This window comes from Balaenoptera ricei, chromosome 12 (genome assembly GCF_028023285.1).
Source record: "Balaenoptera ricei isolate mBalRic1 chromosome 12, mBalRic1.hap2, whole genome shotgun sequence".
Taxonomy (NCBI): Eukaryota; Metazoa; Chordata; class Mammalia; order Artiodactyla; family Balaenopteridae; genus Balaenoptera; species Balaenoptera ricei.
In genome coordinates, this window is record NC_082650.1 from 33,329,264 (window position 1) to 33,349,786 (window position 20,523).

General features: G+C 37.8%; 1 non-coding gene across 1 annotated transcript; it reads left to right on the top strand.

The window, feature by feature from the left end:
* The first annotated feature begins 15,687 nt into the window (after positions 1–15,687).
* Positions 15,688–15,820, top strand: LOC132376504 (small nucleolar RNA SNORA18). The gene has a single exon (XR_009506338.1). It is a non-coding gene; the product is annotated as a small nucleolar RNA SNORA18 (small nucleolar RNA).
* Positions 15,821–20,523: the final 4,703 nt, after the last annotated feature.

The following is a 20,523-nucleotide window of genomic DNA, read 5'->3' on the forward strand; positions in this document are numbered from 1 at the left end:
TTCTTTTCAATGGTAGTGCCTCTCAGAGACAAAAGAAGATGATAGATGAGAAAGGGGCTTTGAGTACTGAAGCTTTTGCTTTTATATTGGTGTCTGGCCAACTAGATTGCGGGCTCCTTGAGGCCGGGAGCTGGGCTGTGTCTGTGCCACACGGGCACCCAGTACACTGGTGGCCATGAAGAGATGGGTGCGCAGGTGAGCGTTTCCTAAATGGACCAAATACCCAACCCTCCTTTTTTCAAATTTTTTTGCTGAAGGGCTGAATGTTTGAAATTTTAATGTAAAATGTATTATTTTTTCTGAACCCCTGAAATTGCTTTTATTGATGGCTGTCACGGTATTCTCATTTTCCCTTATTTTGAATAATCATTGATGCTCTTCTTGCCAAATTTATGAAGTATTTATCTGACTTGTCTCTGCCTAACTTGTGAACTATCAGGAAGGCTTTGTGACTCTCCGTGGTGAGTTGTAGCTCTGCTCCTAAGCCTCAACCCAGCAGTCTCTTCTGTGCAGTGTAAGATTACTCGGGCATACCATGGTTGAGAAGACTCATGGAGTAATGGAAAGAGTATGCATTGATGATGCTGAACCAGGTCTGGGTGAGACCTGGTTTTGAATTCGTGGCCACTTTTTGGTTGTGGAGTCTGAAGCCAGTTAAAATGGTGTTACTGATATTTAGGCCAGTCACATTGTTTGGGGCTGATTAAATGTAATAGTATATATGAAGTACCTAACGCAGTACCTGGCAAAAAATAGACACATTAAATACTATTTCCCTTCTGCTTTAGAAATTAACCTGATGTCACCCAAACTTGCTTTGCTGCTGATAAAGAATTCACTTGTTTCCGTTTGTCCTTCTGTGCTTCCAAGCTTCCTGTGCTGCAGAGGGAAGATTTTTGTCTTTTAGCCAGCAGGTGGCAACCAAATTAAAACTAAAAGTTCACCTCATTTTGGTAACTGGTAAGAATATTGCCTCTTCATATTAATGCTTAATGGAAATGACATGTGGGTGGAAAACATTTGGCTCTGGAGTCACTCCTGGTGAAGGCATTTTTAACGCGAGGCCCCAGATCTAGAAGAATCGTTTTCTTAAGGCTGCTTTTGATTTGAGTACCAGAGTACTATGGTCATACATCTCCTCAGAGGCTTGTCAGAGGAATCATCTAGATTTATGCAATATTGTGTTGAAAATAATGAATCTGTTCACTCGATTTGGCAGTTTAAAAAGCAGAGTAAAAAGCAAAGCCATCAATTGATAAAATAGAGCGGTTGTAAAAAGTCTATTTCATTTTAGTTTTAATCTAGTTCTATGTGAATTTTGGGGGGCTTGCCCACTGTGAATTTGTGCGATTTTTAAATAAAGCACACCTTTTGACTAAAAAGACATGAAAAGGTATAAGCAGGATAGAACCCTTTGTAAATCCTGTCTTTGAGTCTTTGTTTTGTTTTGTTTTGTTTTACCTATAAAGTGGGGGTAAAATTGTCATCACATATTGTTGGAAGGATTAAAGTAGAGGATGTATGAAAAGCACTTAGTAGGGTGCATGGCACACAGTAAGCAAGCATAATAAATGGTACTACTGGGAATTCCCTGGTGGTCCAGTGGTTAGGACTTGGTGCTTTCACTGCAGGGGCCCAGGTTCGATCCCTGGTCGGGGAACTAAGATCCCTCAAACCTCGAAGCGTGGCCAAAAAAAGGGTACTATTTAGATGATTTATGTCATCATCACAGAATCACTAAAGGTAGAAGGGACCTGAGGCCCCCTGTGATCTAACTAACCTTTTCTTTATACGGTGAGGAAACTGAGGCATAGAAAAGGTACCCTGCACAAAGTCACAGAGATAATTAGCATTAACATCAGTTCTGGAAACCAGATCTCCTGAAGGCACTGTTTTTAACACTGATCGCTAGGTGAGTCATTAGCTCGTTCAGGCTGGACATGGATGCTGTAGAGAATGGCTGTCTAGGATTAGCTACTTCTTTTCTAGGGATTGTGGGCAGGGTAATGGGCGTGGCAGAGGCTGTGATGGACTGCCTTTAGAAGAGAGGTCATGATCAAAGCACTGTCACGTGATACACGCCACTGCTATCCTTTGAGATAAAGTCGACTCTAAACAGTAAGATAAAGCCCTAATACCAGCTTCCTTTTCCAAAGCAAGTCCCTGCTGTGCCTGCTTTCTCTCAACAGGAAGACCAGACCTACTGGCCATTGTCTTTGATGCATGTTCAGCATCCTGGGATTGTCAGGAATGGCTAAGTGTCGCCACCACCACCTGTGTTCCAGGAAAAAGAGTTAGTGACACCTGTGGCTAAAGCTGCTATCCTATGGCTCCCCTTAATGATTTGCAGTTTCCTGTAAAAGGCCTTTCAAGCAGTAGCCAGAGGGGCAAACATCCGCCCCCTTATTTAGCTCGCTGCTCACCACTCTTAGCCATCTAGTATCTCTAGAGGTCAGGGATTTGGGGACACTGTGCCTTGAATCAGTTGGTAGCTGTCACCATCGTATCTGTATAACCTGCCAATGTGGGAAGTGTGATCCGTCACACTGTCAGGGAAGTTCACGACATGATGTACCCTAGACCAATCGTGTCAGGGCTGGAGGGAGCACAGAGGTCCCCACGTCCCATGCAGCCCTTCGTTTTCTAAATCAGAAAATTCAGCAGGACTTCACTGGGCTGTCACATCCAGAACGACTGCAATTGTTTCTCCTTCCTTTTTTTTTCCCACCAGTCCTTATACCTGGCAAAGATAATACTTTGGGCATCTTAATTCTAGTTGGAGATGTTCAAAACCCAACCAAAACATAAATGATGGTGCTTCAAAGCTGGCAGTAAGGGGCTTAAGTGCTCTGTCGTGCGCTTGTACATATTCTGTAGTGGACTTGTTTCTTCCTTTTCCCTGACACTTTTCCCATTTCAGGGCTGTCCCTCACTCAGGTTCTTGTTAAACTGACAGAGCTTGGATTTACCACATTTCCTGAGACTGTTCATATCAAAAATCACACCAAGACCACAGGGGAACAAGTAAAAGAAAATCTGAAACCCATGGGGATGTTACAGTTATAAGTAGAAGAGCGATTTGGGTGGGTAGCATACAGTTACCTTCTCAGAGATGCTCAAGTCAGAATACCAGATGGATTGCTGCCCCTGATCCCTATAGACCTGAGGAAAGGACCCTGACTAGTGTAGTGTTTCTAGGCCAGATTCATGAGGCAAGAATGCATGAAGGATGATTCTGGCTCGGGAATAATTTGAAATAGCTAAGTTGACAACATCTCTAATGTCTAGGCTTTATAAAGTAAAGGTCTTCTAAAATTAGATACTTGTAATTTATAATTAGGCTTAATTATAGTTGATTAGTGATGCCAGTGGTAGTTCAGTGCTGTGGGGGAATTACAGACTTTGTGCTCTTCTCTGGATGCGTTTTTCTCACGTATCCTGATGCTCAGTAAGATAAAGACAGATTGAGACTGTTGACAAATTAGTCAGTTCTAGTATGATAGTGATTCTGGTTTCTTTAGGAAAGGGGAGGTGAAAGAACAGAGTGAAAATGATTATTTTTCCTTCCTATTTCAGAATGCATAGTTGACACTGCTTCACAGGTGATATAGGGTTGTATTAACAATGATTGATTCAGTAGAATAGCTTATTCTTACCGCAGCATTTATCTTATCAGCCAAGAAGCTGTTCTAGCAGGGATCCAGATCTACTGCATTTCTCAATTATGCCGTTCTCAAGGTTTGCACTGACCTATCCATCCTCATCTGTGGGGAAGCAGGACTCTTGAGGCTTTTGTGTCCTTAGCCAGACCAGTGGCTTTGACATGGGTACTTTGGCATATTCAGTCAATAAATACTAATGAGTGGCTGTGTACAGACATTATATTGAAAGTATAGAGATGGTTAGAACTTTTTGCCCTCAAGGACCATATAGTCTTATAGAGTCTTCGTGTGTGTTGCGTGTGTGTGTTACGTGTGTGTGTGTGTGTGTGTGTGTGTGTGTGTGTGTGTGTTGGGAGTGGGGGGGAAGGGGGAGTTACCAGAAATAACTTCAGTATAACAGGATGAGAGGTAGAATAGAGGACCAAGCATATTCTATGGGAACATGTTATTGGTGAAATTATCACATGTTGAAGTGTTGTTCATACTTCAGTAATTCAGCCTTTCTTTAGACTGTCCAAGGGAGATCTAAGTTAATGCCTAGAACTTCCTTGTGAGAAATAAAGGCTTTCACTCTTTAAAATGCTAGGCAAGTATGTGTCTTAATGGTACACATTTAACTAAAATGCCTGAAAAATCAGCCTCAAATCCCTCTTATAGTGGGACAGGGTACAGAGAGAAAAGGAAAGTAAGCAAGTAGGGCAAATGCTTTGCTACATAGCTGACTCTGATCCAGGGGGATTTAGTTTTTGGCACCAAGTATTATCTCAGTGTAAGAGTAAGTCACCTTTGGAACAATCCTTTGTTATGAACCTAGAATTCATTATAATAAGATTCCAATGACTATATTATAACTTTAACACATACAAAGGCTGAGAAATATTAGTAGCTTAACTTTTCCCTGGAAAGAATAAGACTTGCTCACTACAGAGGGAATGTGTACAGTACTTGTATGATGAAATATGGGACCATGATATTTCTCTTTCCAATGAAAATAAATGTGAGGGCGTCTTGTCTATTTAATTGTAAGACATAATAGTGTTCAGAGGACTATAGCACTGGTACTATGCTCAGCTGCTAGTAACTTGTGCTCCAAGTTTCCATTAATGACACAACAATGCTCAAACTGACACAACACAAATCTGCTGGAGATTGGAACTTCTAACTGCACCATGATATTCCTTTTGACAGATGCCATGAGCAATATGCCTTAGTATATAAAAAGACTGTATGATTGATTTAAAGTCAGGAGACATGGGTTCAAATGTGAACCCTGCTGGCTCTCGCTCTTGTAAATTCCGTACTCTTTCTAACTAATCTTTAAGTTTCCTCATTTGTCAAACAGAGGCAAAGAAATGAGGATTAATTGAGAAGGAGTAAAATAGCACAGAGCAGCATATAATTGGCATTTAACAAATGCATTTTTTTTTCAGCTGAGGGAATCTAAGAATCTGCCCCACTAGCTTTTTGTAAATTCCTTATTTCATTCTTATTTATCAATTTATTACCATCAACTAATACAGTGCCTCGCACTGGTTAAGTTCATGGCAAAAGTATTTGCCAAATGAATAAACTGATGAGTATCCAATTAACATAGTCTCACAGAAAAATAAACCAATGAACTGACAATAATTATGCCATGAGTGATCTTTTTTTTTTTTTTTCCCATCCCCACCCCACCGCAGTTTTCCACCCTTGGTGTCCATACGTTTGCTCTCTACATCTGTGTCTCAACTTCTGCCCTGCAAACTGGTTCATCTGTACCATTTTTCTAGGTTCCACATACATGCGTTAATATACGATATTTGTTTTTCTCTTTCTGACTTACTTCACTCTGTATGACAGTCTCAGATCCATCCACATCTCAACAAATGACCCAATTTCGTTCCTTTTTATGGCTGAGTAATATTCCATTGTATATATGTACCACAACTTCTTAATCCATTCGTCTGTCGATGGGCATTTAGGTTGCTTCCATGACCTGGCTATTGTAAATAGTGCTGCAATGAACATTGGGGTGCATGTGCCTTTTTGAATGATGGTTTTCTCAGAGTATATGCCCAGTAGTGGGATTGCTAGATCATATGGTAATTCTATTTTTAGTTTTTTAAGGAACCTCCATACTGTTCCACGTAGTGGTTGTATCAATTTACATTCCCACCAACAGTGCAAGAGGGTTCCCTTTTCTCCACACCCTCTCCAGCATTTGTTGTTTGTAGATTTTCTGATGATGCCCATTCTAACTGGTGTGAGGTGATACCTCATTGTAGTTTTGATTTGCATTTTCTCTAATAATTAGTGATGTTGAGCAGCTTTTCATGTGCTTCTTGGCCATCTGTATGTCTTCTTTGGAAAAATGTCTAATTAGGTTTTCTGCCCATTTTTGGATTGGGTTGTTTGTTTCTTTAATATTGAGCTGCATGAGCTGTTTATATGTTTTGGAGATTAATCCTTTGTCCGTTGATTCGTTTGCAAATATTTTCTCCCATTCTGAGGGTTGTCTTTTCGTCTTGTTTATGGTTTCCTTTGCTGTGCAAAAGCTTTGAAGTTTCATTAGGTCCCATTTGTTTATTTTTGTTTTTATTTCCATTACTCTAAGAGGTGGATCAAAAAAGATCTTGCTGTGATTTATGTCAAAGAGTGTTCTTCCTATGTTTTCCTCTAAGAGTTTTATAGTGTCCAGTCTTACATTTAGGTCTCGAATCCATTTTGAGTTTATTCTTGTGTATGGTGTTAGGGAGTGTTCTAATTTCATTCTTTTACATGTAGCTGTCCAGTTTTCCCAGCATCACTTATTGAAGAGACTGTCTTTTCTCCGTTGTCTATCTTTGCCTCCTTTGTCATAGATTAGTTGACCATAGGTGCGTGGGTTTATCTCTGGGCTTTCTATCTTGTTCCATTGATCTATATTTCTGTTTTTGTGCCAGTACCATATTGTCTTGATTACTGTAGCTTTGCAGTATAGTCTGAAGTCAGGGAGTCTGATTCCTCCAGCTCCGTTTTTTTCCCTCAAGACTGCTTTGGCTATTCGGGGTCTTTTGTGTCTCCATACAAATTTTAAGATGATATATTCTAGTTCTGTAAAAAATGCCATTGGTAATTTGATAGGGATTGCATTGAATCTGTAGATTGCTTTGGGTAGTATAGTCATTTTCACAATATTGATTCTTCCAATCCAAGAACATGGTATATCTCTCCATCTGTTGGTATCATCTTTAATTTCTTTCATCAGTGTCTTATAGTTTTCTGCATACAGGTCTTTTATCTCCCTAGGTAGGTATATTCCTAGGTGTGTTATTCTTTTTGTTGCAATGGTAAATGGGAGTGTTTCCATAATTTCTCTTTCAGATTTTTCATCATTAGTGTATAGGAATGCAAGAGATTTCTGTGCATTAATTGTGTATCCTGCAACTTTACCAAATTCATTGACTAGCTCTAGTAGTTTTCTGGTGGCATTTTTAGGATTCTCTATGTATAGTATCATGTCATCTGCAAAGAGTGACAGCTTTACTTCTTCATTTCCAATTTGTATTCCTTTTATTTCTTTTTCTTCTCTGATTGCTGTGGCTAGGACTTCCAAAACTATGTTGAACAATAGTGGAGAGAGTGGACATCCTTGTCTCGTTCCTGATCTTAGAGGAAATGCTTTCAGGTTTTCACCATTGAGAATGATGTTTGCTGTGGGTTTGTCGTATATGGCCTTTATTATGTTGAGGTAGGTTCCCTCTATGCCCACTTTCTGGAGAGTTTTTATCATAAACGGGTGTTGACTTTTGTCAAAAGCTTTTTCTGCATCTATTGAGATGATCATATGGTTTTTATTCTTCAATTTGTTAATATGGTGTATCACATTGATTGATTTGTGTATACTGAAGACTGTGCATTTCTGGGATAAATCCCACTTGATCATGTTGTATGATCCTTTTAATGTGTTGTTGGATTCTGTTTGCTAGTATTTTGTTGAGGATTTTTGCATCTATATTCATCAGTGATATTGGTCTGTAATTTTCTTTTTTTGTAGTATCTTTGTCTGGTTTTGGTATCAGGGTGATGGTGGCCTCATAGAATGAGTTTGGGAGTGTTCCTTCCTCTGCAATTTTTTGGAAGAGTTTGAGAAGGATGGGTGTTAGCTCTTCTCTAAATGTTTGTTAGAATTCACCTGTGAAGCCATCTGGTCCTGGACTTCTGTGTGTTAGAAGATTTTTAATCACAGTTTCAATTTCATTCCTTGTGATTGGTCTGTTCATATCTTCTGTTTCTTCCTGGTTCAGTCTTGGAAGGTTATACCTTTCTAAGAATTTGTCCATTTCTTCCAGGTTGTCCATTTTATTGGCATAGAGTTGCTTGTAGTAGTCTCTTAGGATGCTTTGTATTTCTGCGGTGTCTGTTGTAACTTCTCCTTTTTCATTTCTAATTTTATTGACTTGAGTCCTCTCCCTCTTTTTCTTGAGGAGTCTGGCTAATGGTTTATCAATTTTGTTTATCTTCTCAAAGGACCAGCTTTTAGTTTTATTGATCTTTGCTATTGTTTTCTTTGTTTCTATTTCATTTATTTTTGCTCTGATCTTTATGATTTCTTTCCTTCTGCTAACTTTGGGTTTTGTTTGGTCTTCTTTTTCTAGTTCCTTTAGGTGTAAGCATAGATTGTTTACTTGAGATTTTTCTTGTTTCTTTAGGTAGGCTTGTATAGCTATAAACCTCCCTCTTAGAACTGCTTTTGCTGCATCCCATAGGTTTTGGGTCATCGTGTTTTCATTGTCATTTGTCTCTAGGTATTTTTTGATTTCCTCTTTGATTTCTTCAGTGATCTCTTGGTTATTTAGTAACGTATTGTTTAGCCTCCATGTGTTTGTGTTTTTTACGTTTTTTCCCTGTAATTGATTTCTAATCTCATAGCATTGTGGTCAGAAAAGATGCTTGATATGATTTCAATTTTCTTAAATTTACTGAGGCTTGATTTGTGACCCAAGATGTGATCTATTCTGGAGAATGTTCTGTGCGCACTTGAGAAGAAAGTGTACTGCTGTTTTTGGATGGAATGTCCTATAAATATCAATTAAATCTGTCTGGTCTGTTGTGTCATTGAAAGCTTCTGTTTCCTTATTTATTTTCATTTTGGATGATCTGTCCATTGGTGTAAGTGAGGTGTTAAAGTCCCCCACTATTATTGTGTTACTGTCGATTTCCTCTTTTATAGCTGTTAGCAGTTGCCTTATGTATTGAGGTGCTCCTATGTTGGGTGCATATATATTTATAATTGTTGTATCTTCTTCTTGGATTGATCCCTTGATCATTATGTAGTGTCCTTCCTTGTCTTTTGTAACATTCTTTATTTTAAAGTCTATTTTATCTGATATGAGTATAGCTACTCCAGCTTTCTTTTGATTTCCATTTGCATGGAATATCTTTTTCCATCCCCTCACTTTCAGTCTGTATGTGTCCCTCGGTCTGAAGTGGGTCTCTTGTAGACAGCACATATATGGGTCTTGTTTTTGTATCTATTCAGCAAGCCTGTGTCTTTTGGTTGGAGCATTTAATCCATTGACGTTTAAGGTAATTATCTATATGTATGTTCCTGTGACCATTTTCTGAATTGTTTTGGGTTTGTTTTTGTAGGTCCTTTTCTTCTCTTGTGTTTCCCACTTAGAGAAGTTCCTTTAGCATTTGTTGTAGAGCTGGTTTGGTGGTGCTGAATTCTCTTAGCTTTTGCTTGTCTGTAAAGCTTTTGATTTCTCCATTGAATCTGAATGAGATCGTTGCTGGGTAGAGAAATTTTGGTTGTAGGTTCTTCCCTTTCACCACTTTAAGTATATCATGCCACTCCCTTCTGGCTTGTAGAGTTTCTGCTGAGAAATCAGCTGTTAACCTTATGTGAGTTCCCTTGTATGTTATTTGTCATTTTTCCCTTGCTGCTTTCAATAAATTTTCTTTGTCTTTAATTTTTGCCTATTTGATTAATATGTGTCTTGGCGTGTTTCTCCTTGGGTGTATCCTGTATGTGACTTGCTGGGCTTCCTGGACTTGGGTGGCTATTTCCTTTCCCACGTTAGGGAAGTTTTTGACTATAATCTCTTCAAATAGTTTCTCTGGTCCTTTCTGTCTCTCTTCTCCTTCTGGGACCCCTATAATGTGAATGTTGTTGCGTTTAATGTTGTCCCAGAGGTCTCTTAGGCTGTCTTCATTTCTTTTCATTCTTTTTTCTTTAGTCTGTTCTGCAGCAGTGAATTCCACCCTTCTGTCTTCCAGGTCACTTATCTGTTCTTCTGCCTCAGTTATCCTGCTATTGATTCCTTCTAGTGTAGTTTTCATTTCAGTTATTGTATTGTTCATCTCTGTTTGTTTGTTCTTTAATTCTTCTAGGTCTTTGTTAAACATTTCTTGCATCTTCTTGATCTTTGCCTCCATTCTTTTTCCGAGGTCCTGCATCATCGTCACTATCATTATTCTGAATTATTTTTCTGGAAGGTTGCCTATCTCCACTTCATTTAGTTGTTTTTCTGGGGTTTTATCTTTTTCCTTCATCTGGTACATAGCCCTCTGCCCTTTCATCTTGTCTGTCTTTCTGTGAATGTGGTTTTTGTTCCACAGTGTGCAGGACTGTGCCATGAGTGATCTTTTAGGGCCAATATAGGGACCCTCACATTAATTCAGGAAGTGAATAGTTAAGAGAGAATTCCACAACTATCAAAAGATAGTTAGTTAGATTAAAAAAAAATGAAATCTTTCCATTTGCAACAACATGGATGAACCTGGAGGGCATTATTCTAAGTGAAATAAGTCAGACAGAGAAAGACCAATACTGTATGTTATCATTTTTATGACAACATCTAAGAAACAAAACAAACATATATAACGAAACAGAAATAGGCTCACAGATACAGAGAACAAAATAGTGGTTTGCCAGAGGAGAGAGGGGGTAGAGGGAGGGGTGATGAAATAGGTGAAGGGGATTAAGAGGAACAAACTACTAGTTATAAAATAGATAAGTCACAAGGTTGTAATGTACAGCACAAGAAATATAGCCAATATTTTATCATAACTTTGGTGTGTAATCTATCAAAATATTGAATCACTATGTTGTATACCTGAAAGTAATATAATATTGTAAGTCAACTATACTTCAATTTAAAAAAAAGGTAGTTAGGAATTTTCTTCTTATATTAATTAATTTAAAGTTTGCTGTGTCAATTAACAGGACAGGTAATTGGCTTTGGTGTTAAGAAGGGAATGACTGTGTTTCTACCCAAAATCTGTCAGGCTACAATAAGTTCACTGGCTGGTATGAAACAGAAATCTGAAAGGAAGTAAACCGTGTCTGGGACTTCCCTGGCGGTCCAGTGGTTAGCACTCAGCCCTTTCACTGTGGTGGCCTGGGTTCAATCCCTGGTTGGGGAACTACGATTTGCGAGCCGCACAGTGCAGCCAAAAAAAAAAAAAAGAAGTAAGCCATGTCCTTGCCATATTACCCAGGGCACATCATGTGGTTGCCAGGACTTCCCTGGGGGTTCATTCACACTCCTAGAGAACATGGAACCTTGTTCCAACAGGACTGACTCAGTGACAATGCTGGGGTGTGGGTCAACCAAAAGACGATCCCAGAGCCTTTCCAGGAGCCCAAAAACCAAACCAGGAACATGATAGGTGTAGGAGGTGACATGCAAAGTCTGGAAGACTCCAGGGCAGGCTGGGGCAGGTTCCAGTTAAACCATGCCCCATTGCAAGGACTTCTGTGCCACTCTGAAAGGCCACAAGTCTTCTTTTAAAAGATGAAGAAGGATAAACAGATAACTCTGACTCTAATTTCTTTATTTGGTTTTCATATTAAAGTTGGGAGCTTTGCATTTGAAGTCAGTCATTTGTAAGAGAGACAAGAGGTAACCACTGCAACTAACCAGCCTTTGTGTTCTGCAGAAGAGACTGAGGACTTGTCTCTGGAAGAACTGACTACTCCCTGCTTTGTGTTACCTCCTGCCTTTGCAGTCTTCTGTCCTCATACCCAGAGCACTTACTTGATTGATATTTTTGTTGTTGTTGTTAACATTGATATTTTCTGGTAAAACGTTTGGTGACTTGATTGTTAGTTTTTGATAACATGGCCTTGAGAGTTGCGGCAGTGTTAAGCACATAGTAGTTAAATGAATATGTAATTTATTGACTGAATAAATGTATCAGTATCATTAAAGTTTTGAAATACTTGGCAAATCTTAAAAGAATCAAATTTGTGACCTTTTTGGTGAAATTTAAAAAATGGTTCTATGAAATTGGGTCATTTGTAAAGATGTGGATGGACCTAGAGACTGTCATACAGAGCGAAGTAAGCCAGAAAGAGAAAAACAAATATCGTATATTAACGCATATATGTGGAATCTAGAAAAATGATACAGATGAACCGGTTTACAAGGCAGAAATAGACACACAGATGTAGAGAACAAATGTATGGACACCAAGAGGGGAAAGTGGACCGGGGGCAGGGGGTCGGTGGTGGAGGGGGCAGTGGTGGGATTAAAAAAAAGAAAAATGGTTCTACTTGGTCGTTCTATTTCTGTACTTTATTCTAAGCTGTACATTTGTTTCATTTCATTCACATTTGAACATCTCTGAAATTCTGATGCAACTTACAATTGGTGGTTTTCGTAATATTATTGGCAGTATTTTTCTTTACTAGTGGCTTGCAAAATAATGAATGATGAATCTAAAAAAGAATATGTTTCTTAGATTCGGTAAACTATAAAAATAATATATAAACTCATCTTAATAATGCATGTGCTGCCATATGCTCAAGATAGAATAATTGAAAAATGGGAAGAGCATGGATTTTAGGTCAAAGGAATTTTATTGTGAATCCTGGCTTTGCCTTTTTTAAAAATCTGAGCAAAGAGTTTGCCCTGACATTAATCTTTGAGTTGCAGTGTTCTCATCTGTGCGATGGGAGTAATGCATTCATATTAGGGTTCTGTGCTAAATATATATTCATTGAGCAAATTCAGCAAATTTTTCCTTTTTTCTCTCAACCTCCTCCACCAGCTTATTTGTGCTTTAGAACATCCCTGTCAGGTAGGAACATGTAACTTCCATTTAACTTGTTCAGAGACACAGGCTTAGCAGCGTGAGTGAGTTAAAAGAAAGACCTCCCTGAAGCCTTTGATTTCCCACTATCCCTCAGTGCTCCATCAGACTTCTCACAGGTGACTATCCACATAGGTGAGAGCTTAGCTACTTTTTTGATAAATTTCCTTAGACAGCCTGTGTAACAGTTTTACACAATACCTTAATAACAATATCACACACTACTTCCTTTTTGGAAAGGATTTTACCTCTTGCCCTCATCCTGTAAACAAGGATGGGCCTCTATTTAAAGAAGAGGAAAAGGAAGAGGGAAAAGGATATTATATCACCTGGCCTAGCAATTTTTGAGCCAGATGTTTTCCTCATCTCATTGTTCACAGAAAATTGGTTCAAGATGGTATAAACCACATATGCAAAAATTCTGTGATTCATAAATTAATTCACACTATTCTTTTGTTTGGATAGAGCAAATCTATGAGGATAGATTGAAATTAAAGATCAGTACTAGAACCTCAGGGCTTGGTGTAAAACCCAAAGCAAGTTATCAGGACTGTACTATGATAGACCAATAGACTAATAGCCAATGGATATTAGACCTTCAGGCCTTAAAGATCCAGGGTGGAATCACTGGTAGGTGCTGTGGAAATTGCTTTTATATTTTCTCAGTTTGGTCTGAAAAATTGCAATTATAAGATTTTTTTTTTTTAGCCTCAGCATTTCTTTTTCTGTTTGGTAATCACATTTTTAATTATACTGCAAATGGATCAAATAACAAGGAAATTGACTTAGTTCAGTGATAAAATGTTATCAGACCTAAATGGAAAGAATGTTGTGAGTGCCTTTTGTTTGAAATCGCAGTCAGGTTTCTGAGTGAGCCTAGCCTGCTTCCAGACTCTACCAAGGACTAGCTCTGTGACTTGGGACACAGCTCTGATGCATCTTAAACCTTTAGTGCCCCTGTGTATAAGATGGCAGATTAAGAGAGAACATATCTGGAAGGGCCTAACAAGTACCTGAAACTTGATAGTTGCTCAGAAAATTCACCTTTCCCATCTTTCTTCTTCTCTTCCTTTTTAATCCCTCACTCTTGATTGAAAACTTTCATTGTCTGAAACAGTTTTGAAGTTTAACGCATCTAAGTGGACTCCCATTGTGGAAGTTGGGCATTCTTGAGAAATGGGTAAATGCTGCTACTCACCAATGAGGCAGGCACAGGAAATACCCTTTGGACAACCAGTTCTTTTGCGGGAGAGCTGGCTAGAGACCCAAAACTTTTCCTCACCTCCCAGCTGCCACCAGGTACTTCATAATCACATGTTGCCCAAGGCCTTCCTGCTGTGGGGACATGTCAGACCTGTCCTCTAAACAACTTTGTTTTTAACCATTTGTATCTAACATCTAGTCTCCATTCATCTAGATTAGAACCCATAGGGTAATTTGGGACCCCTTCCTCTTCCATTCCCACTTCCACGTATCCAGCAGTTCCTGATTCTACTGCAGCAGTGTCTGTGCATTGCCACTGCTATAGGTGGCACGGGTTAAGAAAGAAGATGAAGAACAGATAGGTCTGCCACTGCTGTAATACTACAGCACCCTCCTAACTGATAAGATCTACTATAATGACCTAGTGGATCTCTCTGTCCATCTTTTTCCTCCCATCCCTGCTATTTACAGCTACCATAATGTTCTTCCTTCTAGTATAGGTGATTTCGTTACTCTCTCAGTAACCTTTGATTAATCCCCACTGCCTATGGGATATAGACTAACTAGTTGCAAGGTACTGGAAGTCCCTAAACATCTGGTAGGAATTTATATTTTTTTATGTTTAGTCTTCCTATCCTGTCTCCCTTTTCCCATTTGCATTCTTCACAGCACTTTGGCTATGAACACACCTTTACTTTGTGCAAGCAGTCATCCAGGACCTGTGCCTTCGCCTCTTTTGTTCTCTCTCCTTGTAAAAAGCCATGTTTTAACCCACCCTAATTCAAGACCTAATGGGTTGTTATTACTTGATGTGTGTTTAATACTATTTTCTTTGAATGTAAAATAATCAATGTTTAATACAGAAAGCTTGGGGGAAAATTACATGTGCACATTAGTTGTGCCCTCTTCTTTGAAACCTTAATAGATCTTGGAATTATTTACCTCCTATGAGTTGTTCCCTTAGCATTTGGGTATGCTTTATTTTTGCATTTACTATACAGTACACATTTGTCCATCCTAGCTAAAAATGAACTCCTGGGGGCTGGGTTGTATCTGACTCATTTATACCTCTCTTAGGTTATCTATTTGAAGGCAGCCAGTGGCTATGCAATATAACCCTGCATGTGACTTTAGTGGTGAAACCATGGGCTGTTGCAGAATTATATTTCTTTTAGAGGCAGGCCTGCTAGTCTTCTTCAAAGTACCCCAGCAGACCATTGCTGGTGTCTAGTACCTGCTCTTGGGATATTTGAGGAGTCTCTGTTGGGCTCATTTTGTGCCTCTAGTTCACATGGAGGTGGTAGAATGTCTGCTCTGGACTAAAACGTTTGAAAAAGTCTTTTTAAGTGTTTGATGGAACCTCTATCAAGTTTCTTTTTATTATCCTCTAATATATGAATGCTTATAACAGACTGCATGGTAGTCTCTCTTGAAAGAAGACAGCTCCTAGAGGGCTCTAACCATTTCGCTTTGTTTTCTCTAAGTGTTTACTTGTTCACCACAGCTTTATTTTGATGCTCTTTGCAAGTATTACTTTTGAGAGGGGCAGACTGGCAGTAAGGAGAATTCTGATACATGTCTCATTTTTGTTACCAAAATGTGACTCTGTTGCCTCGACTTGAGTGCTTGATAACTTACAGTGGTAGAAATTTCAAGAACATCACAGAGTGTGATTTAAACTCAAGTCTTGGAAGGTTATATTCAGCTTCTGGAAAAATTTTAAAAAATTACTTCTGTTTAAGAGGAAGAGGCAGTGTGATATAGGGTGTGTTAGAAAGAATAACCTTTTCTGTAAACCTACATCGTTGGAAACGCCTCATAGATTAACTGTGTGGTTTCCTTTACTCATAGAACTACGTGTTAGATCTGTGGGAAAGAACTACAAGACAGAGCTGCCAAACTATGGAAACTATGGAAAACCTAACAAACTTTTTATCTTAGGTATTGGCATATCCCAATGATCTGTACTGTTTCTAGGGTGTGATGGCTTAGGAGTGAATATGATTTGGACCTAATACATTTTTAGAGGGTGTCAAATTCAGAACCAGGCAGATCCATCACCTGACCCTAAACATGGTCCTAAAGTAAATTGCTTGAGGAAATTGGATCCCAAAGATTACAGGTGGGGAATTTTGAAGTGTGTCCATATTTCATTGGAGATCAAAGAAGCCTAACTAAAAGAATTGTGGGCTGACTCACACGATAACTTCTTTTTGAAAGGGCTATTTTATCTTGAAGATTATGAGTTTGGAGGAACTAAGGTGATTGGCAGTGGAAAGAATCAGAACATGTGAAATTCCTTTAAAATTTATTGACTTAAATAACTTTGTGTTACACATAATTAAAAACAAACCTTTACACTTTGTGCAAAAAAAAAAAAAAAAGAATAACCTACCTTTGTCACACTCTCTTCCTGCGTTTCTTCTGGCATGCGAATTTGTGATAAAAGCTGTTCTTCATGAATATATGCAGTCTACAGTGTTTGTGGGCATTTGATGTATATGTAAAATGTATTGTGACATACTTGGAGGGGTGATGACTGGAGGGAATTTTATTATATTTATTGTTACTTATTAATCCATACCTGCAGGAATGTGACATATCTAATATTAAACATATAATTTCACTATCGGGAAAGAAAGAATATGTATCGTACATACTTTTAAAGGAAAATACAAAAATGAAATACAGTTAGCAGGAAGACAGGTTGATGATGGAAAATAATGTATTTTCTACTTTATGTAGTGGAATTCAAATTTTTTCACTATTTGAATTGTAGAGAACCTTCTGGATTTTGGGGGGTGGGCAGGTGGGATAGAAATTTTAAAGACATTATTTAGGAGTGATTCACAAGAACCAGATGTCAGTTCTTATAATCGACATTTTGATTGAGCCAGGAACTGTGTGTTGAGGCAGTGTCTGAACTTGAGCAGTTTATACTGTAAGAAAGTACATATTCTGGTGGCAGGATATGGCGTTTTCCTCAATTGTTAGAGTCCTGAGTCTGTAACCATCTGCCTGACAGCTTTTGCCTAACCTTTTGTTCCATAGCAGCTGCTTTTATAACAGAAGTAGTTTGTAGTAGCTATAGATAACCTCTGGACAACCTCAACACTGTAATTTTTAGTCTGTTTTAAAATTTCAGAAAGCCCAAATCCCCATGATTATAGCTATGTTCTTTGAGCCTTTGTAACAAGTCAGCTAGCCAAATTATTAAATAGAATGAAGGCAAATAACTCTCTTAGATATTTTCAGAGCATATTTCAGGAGCACAAACAATTTGGGGCTAGGATATTATGTGAGTAGCGCTTTCTCAATTAGCATTTGGATGAAAATCATTTATAGTAATGTCTAGAGCAATGGTTCTTCATCTTTTCTGGAGGCATATTGAGAATTCTGGAGGCATATGGACTCTGGTTCCAAAAAAAAAAAATCAGTATACACAATTATACTACAGTTGTTTTAAATAATTTACTTATTTCATTGGAAATTTATTCTTTCACAGCAAAATAAATTTCCAATGAAAGAAGCAAATTATAACCAACAAAGCAAATTCATTAAACCCAATGAAGTCAGTATATTATACTATAATTTTGCAGAGACAGAATGCTTTATTTCAATGATTCTAGATTGCATTAAGTGTAAAACAAATCAAGTTAATAGTTTTTTTTTTTTGGAAATAAATGTCACCATATAAAAAGTCTGATTTCAAGGTAATACTAATTTTAAAAATGTTAAAATCTGTTTCTTAAAATTGAGAGAATATGGTCTAAACTTTTTTAACCAGGAACTATGACTCACTTATTTGAAAAAAAAAATTAATGGTTATTTCCAAAAAGCAAAAACAAAATCGCAACTGGTCAAACAAGAAACAAAGCAAATTCTTCCCAAAATAAATTTTAATAAAAAGGCTGTTTTTCTACAAAGTAATGTACATAATTTCTTTTATATATAATTCCTTTGATTTTATTTTGATAACAATTCCTGAAAACTCCGGTTCTCAAAGACATGTGGTAGCAGCATAGAAAATCAGAATTCATATAACTTGCTTTGCTGGACACAGGCCTGTGTCAATACAGGCCTATCAAGAATTCTCTGAGACCCTGAGTTGAAGTCGTGTTAGAAAGTGAAGAATTGTTAACTCTCTGATTCATCTGAGTAGAAGCAACTTGAAAAAGAGTTCTCCTGAGATTTTTGCTTGTAGAGAAATTGAGAAGTTGTTGTCCTTCTCTATATCAGCATTCAATTATGGCATTCAAAAATTTGTCTAGTATTTCAATTTCTGACTCTGTGGACATGGTAGCTACTTGTCCAAAACAGCTCTGCTTGTTCTACAGCTTTAAAAATGAAAATATTTGCTATTCAACTGACCAGAAGTAATTACTTTTAAATGAGCCAAACTCCCTGATTAAATTCCTCTATGAGATTATCTTGAGGGTTTTCTTAAAAACAAAAAAAAAAACAAAGAAAAACTTCCCCATGAAATACAGTCAAACATATCTAGACATTGTTTGGAAAACTAGTGAAGCCCTGTGTAATCAAAAGGATGGTAATATTTTTCTATTATTTCTTGACACCACCTTTTGAAAAGTTAGTGGGCAATGTCCACGCTCTGGTGATGTGGACAATTTACATGGTTCTAGAATAGTTTTTGCCACCAGTGTGTGCACATGTAGAGAGCACTAATCCATATTGACATAGGAATCTAATTTCTTCACCCCAGAAAGCAAAACCAGGGGTGTTGCCCAACATTCTATGTGCTCCTTCTGTAAACTGATCAATAGGACTTTTTTTTCCAGTAAAATTATGCTTTACCATTTTTGGAGATATTTCTAACCTTAGAAATTTCCCAAAGGGCTTACAAAATAGAAAATTCTTCTTTGATAGCATCTGTCTGTGCAGTTTTAGCAAGTATTTTGGTCAATAAAGAGAATATAACTACTCCAGGACCTACTCTAAAACTTTAAGAAATAAAATTAAAACTTAGTAATTTTAGTTAATAAAAACTAAAACTTCAATAGAACTATAGTGCTTTCCTTAGATATTCAGCTTCCCTAAGTCTTCCCCAATCATTATGACTTATTTTACTTGACAAGGAGATAAACATTCTTTGTAATCTACTTCAGTACAAGGCTTTTGTACTGGGGCAAGTCTAAGTACTGCTATACTTCTAGATATTTCAAATTGTCTTGTTAATAAGCAAAATACTACATTTCCAGAATGTACCTACCTCCAGAGTACACTTCACTCTTCTTGACTTGGTGCTCCTAAATGCAAGTGTTCACAACACGGGCCCCATTGTATTCAGCAATGAAGAGAAAACTAAAGGAAAGTTTAGGGTCATTGCTTTTGCTTATCGTGGCTAATTTCCAATTGAGGCTAGTTTTGACGTGAGGTGGATTTACCATGAAGCTAAATGAAGTTAAACCTCCAGTCTTGCTCTTGCAAACCCCCTTCCAAAGCCCCGTGTCTAAGAAATTCTATGACTTTAGGGCCTATAAACCTAGATCTGTCTTTGCCTTAAAAAAATTATTTAATTAAAAGATAAAGGATGTTTACAATCATAATGGCCAAAGGACTTTCATTTCTATCAGCGGAAACAATTTTAGATATAGCATAATGGTGATGACCTTGTACAGTAGGATGTATACTGTGTCTCAGTCCTCTAGTAATTTGACATAAAAAAGAAGTTTCAAAGTACCAGGAAAAAACTAATATGTTTGAGTCTGCCTGAATGTTCATCGCCACAGCATTGCATTTACATCAGTATTCCATTTGGTTAAACACTTCACATGTGCTGTAGATTATTTTACCTGATTAATTAGCCATGTGGACTTTTTCATAAACAAAATAGAGTCAGTTCCAGGACACCTGTGACCTTTACAGTGTTTAAGCGCACAGTCTCAATGGTCATATAAACTCAGGTTTACACGTCCTAGTTCTGCCACCTGCTAGTGGGGTGACCTCACATTCCTCATCTCTAAAGTGGGCAGAATTCTAATATTTCTCTCTCAGGCTTGTTGTGACAATTAAATGAGAGACTCTGTGTACCACGTCTAGCAAAGAGCAAGCATTCGAACGTTAGGTAGTATTATTTATTGGTAGTAAACTCTTAACTGTAGGATCTTTTCCAGATGTTTGCCAAGAAGCCTAAATTAGCCTCTGGCAATAGCAGTTAGAAATCATTCCAGGCATGGCTAGTATTTTCTCCCTGGAGGAATAGTTAAGAAAATAACTTTGAGAATAATGCAGAAATTTTTAGAGCTGTCCAGAGAGAGGGAAAAGGCTTTTTCCTTGTTGCTCCAGAGACAGAATTAGTAATAATGAAGGCAATTTCCAAGGGAGTAAGTTTACATTCTGTGTACAGAATAATTCTCCGTCACAGCTCCTTATTACAGAATTGGCTTACTTGCAAGCTCACAGAATTATTCCTACAAAAGCTTGATATAACATCAGGTAGGAGGTATTAGAACACTCCCTCTTCATTAGTTAATGCTGCTGTATGATAGGTTTTATCACCTATGTAAAACTTTAACTTCACAGTTGATGATTAAGTTATTCAAGTTCTTGTTATACTATTGTAAGTTGAGTTTAG